Here is a 9,722-nt window from a genome sequence, read left to right as displayed (position 1 = left end):
ATAAGCATCCTTCTTCCGTTAGAGGTTGACCGGGGTGGTGGCTTGAGTGTCAAGCAAGGCCAATGGAAAAGCAGCCGTTTCCCTTTCCAATACGCAGCTTAGCCTTCGCTAGAGAGGAATCTCGTTTCACAAACACCCTTTTAAAAACATAACCCTGGTGGTTTTTCCACCACCCTGTGCTCTACGTGGGGCTACCTTTGAAGGTGACCCAGAAACTACAGTTAATCCAGAATGCGGCAGCTAGATTGGAGACTGGGAGCGGCCGCCGAGACCACATAACACCGGTCTTGAAAGACCTACATTGGCTCCCAGTACGTTTCCAAGCACCATTCAAAGTGTTGGTGCTGACCTTTAAAGCCCTAAACGGCCTTGGTCCAGTATACCTGAAGGAGCGTCTCCACCCCCATCATTCCACCTGGATGCTGAGGTCCAGCGCCGAGGACCTTCTGGCGGTTCCCTCACTGCGAGAAGCCAAGTTACAGGGAACCAGGCAGAGGGCCTTCTTGGTAGTGGCACCCACCCTGTGGAACGCCCTCCCACCAGTTGTCAAAGAGAAGAACAACTACCAAATTTTTAGAAGACATTTGAAGGCAGCCCTCTTTAGGGAAGCTTTTAATGTTTAACAGACTACTGTATTTTAATGTTTTGTTGGAAGCTGCCCAGAGTGGCTGGGGAAACCCAGCCAGATGGGCCGTGTATAAATAATAAATTCTATTCTATTCTATTCACCACTTGATTCAAGCTGGGACTCAACCCACATAGCCAGTTTTTGCAGCCAGGACTAATCTTGGAAGGAATAGCAAAGGAGAACAGTTGCTGGATGCAAAACAGCTTAATCTAGGATTCCTGGGCAACGGGCAAAGCAAATCCCAAATTCCTCCTGCCCCAGGTTGTCTGTTTTAGAACTATAAGGACCAGGTTGCCCCTGCTAGCCTCCCCCAGTTTTTTCGTAACCTAAGTGGAGGTGCCAGGATTGAACAAGAGAGCCCTCCCAACTGATGGAAGGCACTGATGGTGTCAGGCAATCATCATCATCATTTTATTATTTGTACCCTGCCCCTCTGACTGGGTTGCCCCAACCACTCTGGGTGGCTAGAGAAGGATGGCCTGTTCAGTCTCTCCAAGGCCTCATTACAAGTGGGTACACATGTTCAACCATTAACCACCGTCTTGGAACCTACAATCAAAAAGCAAGGCCTTGATGCTACCAGGGGCTGCTCAGTTGGCAGTGACCTGTGACGGTGCCTTTTCGGTGGTGGTTCCCCGGTTCTGGAATGCTCTCTTTGGTGAGGTCTGCATGCCTGTCTCATTACTGACATTCAGGATGGATTTGAAAACATCTTTTTGCCCAGGCATTTGATGGCTGATATGCACTGTTTCTGGAAACTCTGAGATCATGGAATGAAGTGTTTTAAACTGTTTTTTAGAATGTTTTAAGAATGCTTTTTTTTAAAAAAAAAAATGTTTTACTATGGCTGTGTTTGCCACACTGGACTCCTTCAGAAAGAAGGGTGGCATATCCATTGAATGAATGAATGAATGATAGAAATGTAAAAGGTAAAGGTATCCCGACTCTGGGGTTGCGGTGCTCATCTTGCTTTATTGGCCGAGGGAGCCGGCGTACAGCTTCCGGGTCATGTGGCCAGCATGACTAAGCCGCTTCTGGCGAACCAGAGCAGCACATGGAAACGCCGTTTACCTTCCTGCTGGAGCGGTACCTATTTATCCACTTGCACTTTGACGTGCTTTTGAACTGCTAGGTTGGCAGGAGCAGGGACCGAGCAACGGGAGCTCACCCCGTTGCGGGGATTCGAACCGCCGACCTTCTGATCGGCAAGCCCTAGGCTCTGTGGTTTAACCCACAGCGCTCTACCACAAACCTTTGGGGCCTCTTGAACTTTTCCATTCATGCCGCTTAAGAAATGATATTGTGGATCCGACTGCCAACACAGCGAAATCATTTCAAGTACACCTGGCCACATGAAATAGGCTGCCATCAATTTGAGAATTTATTTTCAGAATCACAGGAGATTTTATCTGTTCTTTAATTCCATGTCTATCTCACCTTTCATCCAGGGAGCTCAAGATGGCCTAGAGAGTTCTCCTGCTCTCCATTCTATTCTCAAAACAACCCTGTGAGGTAGGGTGGCTTTTAGAGTTAGTGACTGCCTGACACAAGGTCACCCAGTGAGATTCACAGCCAAATCAGGATCCGAGCCCTGGTCTCTCACAGGGCCTAGTCCAGCACTCTAACCACTATTCCATGCTGGCTCTCATTGGCCTTGGCTGCGACAAAAGCAACCCCAAGATGGCTTGGGTGCTTTGCAAGCACTCCACACACACACACACACACACACACACACACACAGCACTTAAACTGCATTTTGCTGGCTAATGACACCTGTGCAAATGGAAATCATTCGTAAATTGATTGTGCGAAAATCAACAGGTGCCCCCCCCCCCCACATTACCGCTGTGCCAGGCTAAAAGGGAAGGAAAAACGGCTGTTTTTAAAACGCCTCCGATTGGGCAACTCACTCCAGCTTAGGGTCAACAGCAGACCCACCACGTGGCTATTCCTCAGTTCCAAGAATGTCCTCGTTTCCCGGTACTAAACAGCACATCAGCTCGAGTGGCCAGGAGGGCCTGCTCTCAGGACATTGGCGGCTGCCCAGATTTCCAAGACGTAACAGGACACTGGCGGCAATCCAGTTCCAGTCCATCTGCAGATGCCAAGCCCTGGGAGAGCAGCACTTGCGAAGGAGCAGGCTGGCTCAAGGGTTTGTGAGGAGGCGGAAATGCGCGCCTATTGATTTCAATGGGGCTTGTGCAGGCGGAATATTTTCATTTACAGTGATACCTCAGGTTAAGTACTTAATTCGTTCCGGAGGTCCGTTCTTAACCTGAAACTGTTCTGAACCTGAAGAACCACTTTAGCTAATGGGGCCTCCAGCTGCTAATGCACCGCCGGAGAACAATTTCAGTTCTCCTCCTGAAGCAAAGTTCTTAACCCGAGGTACTATTTCTGGGTTAGCGGAGTCTGTAACCTGAAGAGTATGTAACCTGAAGCGTATGTAACCCAAGGTACCACTGTATTAAATTGGTGCACCACCCTCCAACCGAAGATCACAGGGCAGTTCACGACATAAAAATACAAAACGAGGACAGAAATTGTGTAACAAAACAAAAAGCAACCAATAACCACCCCCACAAAATCACTGGGTGACCTTGGGAGCCAGTCACTCTCCTCTCCGCAGGGTTGTTGTGAGGAAAAATGGGTTTTGCCTTTTATTATAGTGTTTCTGCTTTGAAATATGCTGGTCATCAAAGATGGAGGCCTTGATCTGCCCCAGGAGTTGGGAAACCGCAGCCCTCCAACTTCCATCAGCTCCAGCCAGCATGGCCAGTGGTCAGGGATAATTGAGGCCCACAAGTTCCCACTTTGTGACTGATTCTTCTGCTTCTTGGCTTTCTTCAGGGTTTGGAGTCTCAGGTAGAAAATATCAAATGCCACTGGACCATCGCCACCACAACATGGGAACTTAACGAGGCTGCCTGTTACCTATCAGATCACTGATCCATCTAGCTTAGTGCTGCCTACACTGGCTGGCAGTGGGTCTCCAGGGCTTCAAACAGGGGACACTGAAGGTGCTGCCGGGGACTTAACTTGGGGCCTTCTGCATGCAAGGCAGGTGCTCTGTGTCCGAGTCACAGCCCTTCCCCTCATCCTTTCTGGTTTCTAGAAGCTCAGGAACAAAGTGGAACATGTTGGTTCGTCTAGTTCAGTGATGTCAACACTGGCTGGCAGCAGCTTTCCCAGGTTTCAGATCTATTCCCAGCTCTACCTGGAGGTGCCAGAGATTGGAGCAGGGACCTTCAGCAGGCACTCCGCCACTGAACAATTGCCCTTTCCAATCAGGAACACAGGAAGCTGCCCTATGCTGAGGTAGGCCACTGGCCTATTGAGCTTACACTGACTGGCAGCAGCTCTCCAGAATCTCAAGCAGGAGTTTACCTGGAGATGCTGGGATTCGAACTGGGAACTTTCTGTATGCAGAGGAGAAGTTTTGCCACTGAGCCACACCCCAACAGCCCATTCTCCCTGCAGGGAGATTTCTAGATGCAAACTCCGCACACTTCCATGGCAGCGTTCGCCCACTTCCAAACCACACCAACAAAGCCAAAAGCCGTTTTCAAATAATTTATTAGGAATTTAAAACTGAAAATCTGGAAAAAGGGGTTACAGGTATGGAGAGAGAACATTGACGTATAATAAAACTGGCTTAATAAAAACCACAGCTTTATTTTTTTTTCTCTTAAAAAAAAAAAGAACAGACACAGCAGCAGTAGCTCCCCCCCCCCAAATCACAGGCCCTCCCACCCCCTGACACCTGGGCTATTGCCAAGAGAGTCGCAAACTCCGGATCTTGGTGGCGCCGCAGGTAAGGGACGTGGTTGGAGAAGCAGCTCGGCGCGTGTACCGAGGGGGGAGGCACGGCTGTGTGTGTCCCCCCACCCCCTCTGCAGCCCCCCAAGGCTGAAGACTCGAGAATAAAAATAAACCCAATAAATTGCGGCTGCACTTTCGCTTCTTCTTTTTTTAAAAAAAGGACATACAGACTCGTCTCAGTAACAAAAATTATTGCTTTGTGTTTCCAGTACTAATTCGCTAAGTTATCCCACCCCACCCCCGCTCCTTCCCTCTCCACCCCCCCGCCCCGCAAAAAAAGAAGAAAAAGAATTAAAAAAAGAGAGCTCTCCCAATATTTATGACCTGCTTCAGGTGGGGACTTGGGGTTTGAGGACAAGGCAGCAAGGACATTACCCCAAAGAGAGGGAAGGGGGCATGAGGCAGAGAGAAAGAGAGAGAACAGAAAGGGGTGGCTGACGCTGATGAGCAGTCAAAAGGCTTCACACCTGGACTGTTCCACTTCAGGATGCAGGGGGGCTGGCTGCCTTATACAGAATCATCTCCTCAGTATTGCCTACACTGACTGGCAGTGGCTCTCCAGTGTCTGAGGCAGGGGTCTCTCCCAGTCTTGCCCAGAGATGCCATTGGGGACAGAACCTGGGACCTTCTGCATGCAAAGTGCTCTGCCAGTGACCTAGGGCCCTTCTTTCGACAAGGTGCTAGTCCTCATGGTTCCGAGCTAAATAGCAGCATAGGAAGCTGCCTTATTCCAGGTCAGACCATTGGTTCGTCTAGCTCAGTACTGTCCACACTGGCAGCGGAGTCCCTCCTAGCCCTGCCCCGCAGGATTCCATGCCAAGGATGCAAAGTGGATGCTTGGGTTTGGAGGTTCCAGTTAAGGAAATCTTCCCTAGTGACATGAAACCAGCAGGTGAAGGGGGGCTGGGGTACATCACAAAGCACGGCGCACTGGTTTTCTATATGCATGAGAATGTATGAAGAGCCCTGCAGATGGACCAAAGGCTCATCTAGTCTGGCCTCTTTGTTCTCACAGTAGAGCCAAATGCCCCAAAGAACCTAATAATTTAGATAGACTGCCTCTGGACCTGGAAGCTCCATAAGAACATAGGAAGAGCCCTGCTGGATCACGCCAAAGGGGGCCCATCTGGTCCAGCCCCCTGCCCTCACAGTGGCCATCCGGGTGCCTCTTTGGGGAAGCACGTAGGCCGAACCTGAGCGCAGGAATAACTTTCCTCACCTGCGTTCACTGCTCCCAACAGTGGAGGTAAAACACAGCAGCTAATAGCCATCGACAGCTTTATCCTCCATGGAGTCCCCCCCGCAAATAAAGCAGCATTAAAACATGCACTCTGAAGTGAGTGCAGGGATAAGGGACATCTGTTTCCCTCCAGGTGTTGCTGGACTCCCAACTCTGAGCAGCCCCTGCAGGCTGCATGAAGTTTAAGCTGATCCTGGTCAAACAGGTCCTGTAGGCTTCTGGTCATTTCAAAAACCTGCTCGACCGAAGTTGTTATAGCAGGACAAAGGAACCCCCCAGGAAATGACGCCGGCTCTTTTCTGCTACTTTCAACGCTGTTTGGGAAATGGTCACTAGTCACCAGTCTTGAGGAAGCAAAGATTCTGTTTTGGGCGTTGTTGTGTGTCCAGACTTCCACAACCTGGTGTGCTCTGCATTTCTTTTGGACGAAAATTGCCATCAGCCTCCAGCCAGCATGGAAATGCTAAGAGTAGATGCCGTGGTCGTATTGGCCGAGGGCTGACGCAGTCCAAAACATCTGGAGGGCACCAGGTTGGGGAAGGCTGGATTTGTCTCTTGCTCATAGGGGCTAAGTTTGAGGAAAGGCGCTAAAAAAATTATTATTATTATTATTATTTGACTTAAGATGAAGCTGTGTTTTATTTTCCCTGGGCATAAGTGTCAGACTGCATCTTAAGAAAAGGCTCAGACAAGGTCTTTGGTTCAAGTTTAAACAGATTTCAGACCCAGCCCCGGAAGAGGAAAATTTAAGCTCCCCGCCTCCACAACAAAAGGGTATTGATTTATTGCAACTGGAAATTCTCACCCATGAAGTATTGCATTACACATGTAAAGAGGAAATGGAGCCTGCAACTAAGTATGCACACACCAAGAGGAAGCTGCAAGCAAGGGATGGATGGAGTGCTGCTTGAAACAGCATGTCCATGTAGCTCAGTATTGTCTGCACTGACAGGCAGAGGCTCTCAATGGTTTGGGACAGGAGCCTTAGTTCTACTTGGCAATGGTGGGGGGGATTGGACCCGAGACCATCTGCATGCAAAGCAGATGCTCTCTACCACGGCCCTTACCCAAACTGCACATTTGCCACACCTGCACGATGTGGAGGCATCTTTTAACGTTGCCTAAGTAATGCAATGGGCAGAGAGACCCTCTGCTGGTTGGCTGTGCGGGAGAAAGGGGCCAGGACAGAGGAACCTGAGACAAGTGGGATTTTGCACATTCTCCCCAAACATATATAGATCAATTTTCTCTTGCCACCTCAAAGAGGCTCAGCAGATCCTACAGCTTCCTTCCTTGCCAAAGTAGCAATTCTTTGAAGGGTGGGCCCAAGGCATTTCCGTCCCCCCAAAATGCAGATGACACAACACCCATCCACACCATTCCCTACATGCAATCGATCCAGAAGGAAGGTCCCTGGCACAAGCCTCCCTGAAAGGAACAGCTGTGAAAGAGCCCTTCAGTTAGTAGGCAGAACGCAGTGGCTAGTGCCTGTGATGTCACGAACTATGATACTCTTGCACATATGCCGTTCATTTCAGTGGAGGTTGCATGGGAGATCATCACACTGGACTGATAGCTCCATTGATAGGCATGTGGGGAGAGGGAGTGGCGCCACTGGGATCTTGCCCTTCGGGCACCAAAATGTTGTCTTATTGAAAGGCTGAAGCAGAGAGGCAGGGACATGGCTGCAGCATGTCTGAATCCTTTCGCATCACACACTTTCGCTCTCTGGAGGAGGCCTCACAGGGGTTGGATCTGCCTGCTTCCCACCTTAGTGATGCCCAAAATCCATTGGAAAGGCCACATCTACATCTGGACGGAGCCATGGCTCGCCTCTGCGAGAGCACTGGTTCCCCCAAAACAGGCCTTGGGGGGGGGGTCGGAATTCAAGTATGGTAGTCAGAAGCAATCCAAAAGCCCACTCTGGGGCAGCAACTCACCACACAGAATGTCACATACAAAGAAGCTGCCTTGCACAAGTCAGTTCATCTGTCATCTAGCTTATTCCTGTCTACACAGACCCCAAGGTATGAACCTGGGACCTTCTGCACCTAAAGCAGGCACTCTGTGCCTCTGAGCTACGGCCCGTCCTCGTGGTAGCGAGAAGAGCGGGGAAGGAAGAGTCCCGCAAAAAGGCAAGTAGCTTGAAAATGAGGCGTGCAGGTGAGGCATGCAAATGTGGCCTAGGGAGTGGATAGCCAGTGTAGCTGCTCTTGGGTTCCAACTCCCAACAGCCCCACCTGCCAGCCAGGCCAAGGCTGGGAGATGTAGTCCAGTCACACCCAGAGAGCATGACTGGCTATGCCTGTTCCAAGGGGGGACACACGTCACACTTCCCAGTCTCTCCCTGGCTGTGTACAGTCATACCTCTTGTTACGTTCAGTTCAGGTTATGTCTTTTCAGGTCGCATCCCGCAGCGACCCGGAAGTACCGGAAAGGGTTACTTCCGGGTTTCGCCGCTCGCACATGAACAGAAGCGGCGAATCGCAACCCGCACGTGTGCGCAGATGCGGGTTGCATTCCTATCAGGTTGCGAACGGAGCTCCGGAACAGATCCCGTTTGCAACCAGAGGTACCACTGTAGTAGCAAATCTTGATAGAAGGTGTGCGGAAGACAAAGAAAGGCCCCCGCGAGATGAGTCGAAGGAAGATGCAGAGGGCCATGTGCAAGGGGAAATGAATGGGGATTTAACTTTTCTGCTTCAAAGAGAGCGCTGAATGTGTGCAGAGCGGCCCTTCACTTTCCACTTCTACCGCAGGAGGCAAACTTTGCTCACCTCGCCCCTGACAGGAAGACGGGTTTCCCAGTGGGGTCAGTCTCAGCAAAATTAGCTGTGATCCTTGCATCGCACGGGGTTGAACTACAGGTGACCCTTCGGGGCCCTTCCAGCCCTACAATTCTATGATTCAAATGTGCCTTTCTTAAGAACAAACGGTATCCTGGCATAGTAAAACAGGGTGGAGGATCCAGAGCTTCTCTCCCCCCCCCCCAACTCACAGGATCCCTGAGAACCTTTCTACCGGTGCAGATCCTGGGCCACATTCACACCATACCAGTTAAAACCACTCAATACAGCAATGAATTCCCCGCCCCTACAAAATAATAATATTAATAATCCTGGGAACCACAGTTTGTTTTGGTGCTGAGACCTTCCCTCCCCTTCACAATTCCCCTGGAAAGAGGGGGCTGATGGTTCAACCACTCTGAGAGCTGTAACTCTGGGAAGGTAACAGGGGGTCTCTTAACAACTCTCCGCGCCCTTTGACAAACTACAGCCCCCAGGATTCAATGTGCTTTCGATGTATGGTATGGATGTGGCCTTTACTCAGAAATAATGCCCATTGGGTTTGATGGCTGGGTTTAGGAGGGTGTGGGATCACAGCCTAAGTCTCTCTCACTAGCAAAACACACAAACACACACACCTTTTTTGCCTGAATCACCACCCACCTTTACAGTAAAAAGTGAGGGAGATTGGGGGGGGGCGAACAGACGCCCTCGACACCCCCGCCCTCCCGGCAAGCTATTGCCCACCCTCTTGGCAGGAAGCAGTAAATATTGGGAGAGTTACATCCACCCAAAGCGTCAACAGAGACCAGCAGTGGTGGCTGAAGAAGCCCTTTTCTAAAGCAGGCGCTGGCACCGTCATGAGAGGGGGGGCACGACGCCCGCATGCTGAGCCTGGCGCAAGCCACTCAGCAACACAGCAGCCCCCCCTCCGCACCAGATGATGCAAGTAGCTCTCACCCAACTCTTTCCAAACCCGCCCTCCCCCCTGTCCCCCCAACACCCCCCCAAGCGCCCTCCTCCTCCTCCTGCTCCCCACCCCACCAGACTCCCAGAGGTCTTAAAATCTTATACAGTAAAAGGTATAAAAAAGGGGGAGGGGAAAGAGGTTCGTCACGGTCCAACTGGAGAGAGTATTGCTCACGTTTTCGGCATCAAGAGGCCCAGAATGTGAAGAGGAAAAAGAAAGGAAGCTTAAGAAACCCAGAGTTTGCTTGGTGCACAACAAGGCCGAAGACCGCCCTGC

This window comes from Podarcis bocagei (genome assembly GCF_964188305.1).
Source record: "Podarcis bocagei genome assembly, chromosome: 16".
NCBI lineage: Eukaryota > Metazoa > Chordata > Lepidosauria > Squamata > Lacertidae > Podarcis > Podarcis bocagei.
Note: the sequence above shows the minus strand (reverse complement) of the source record.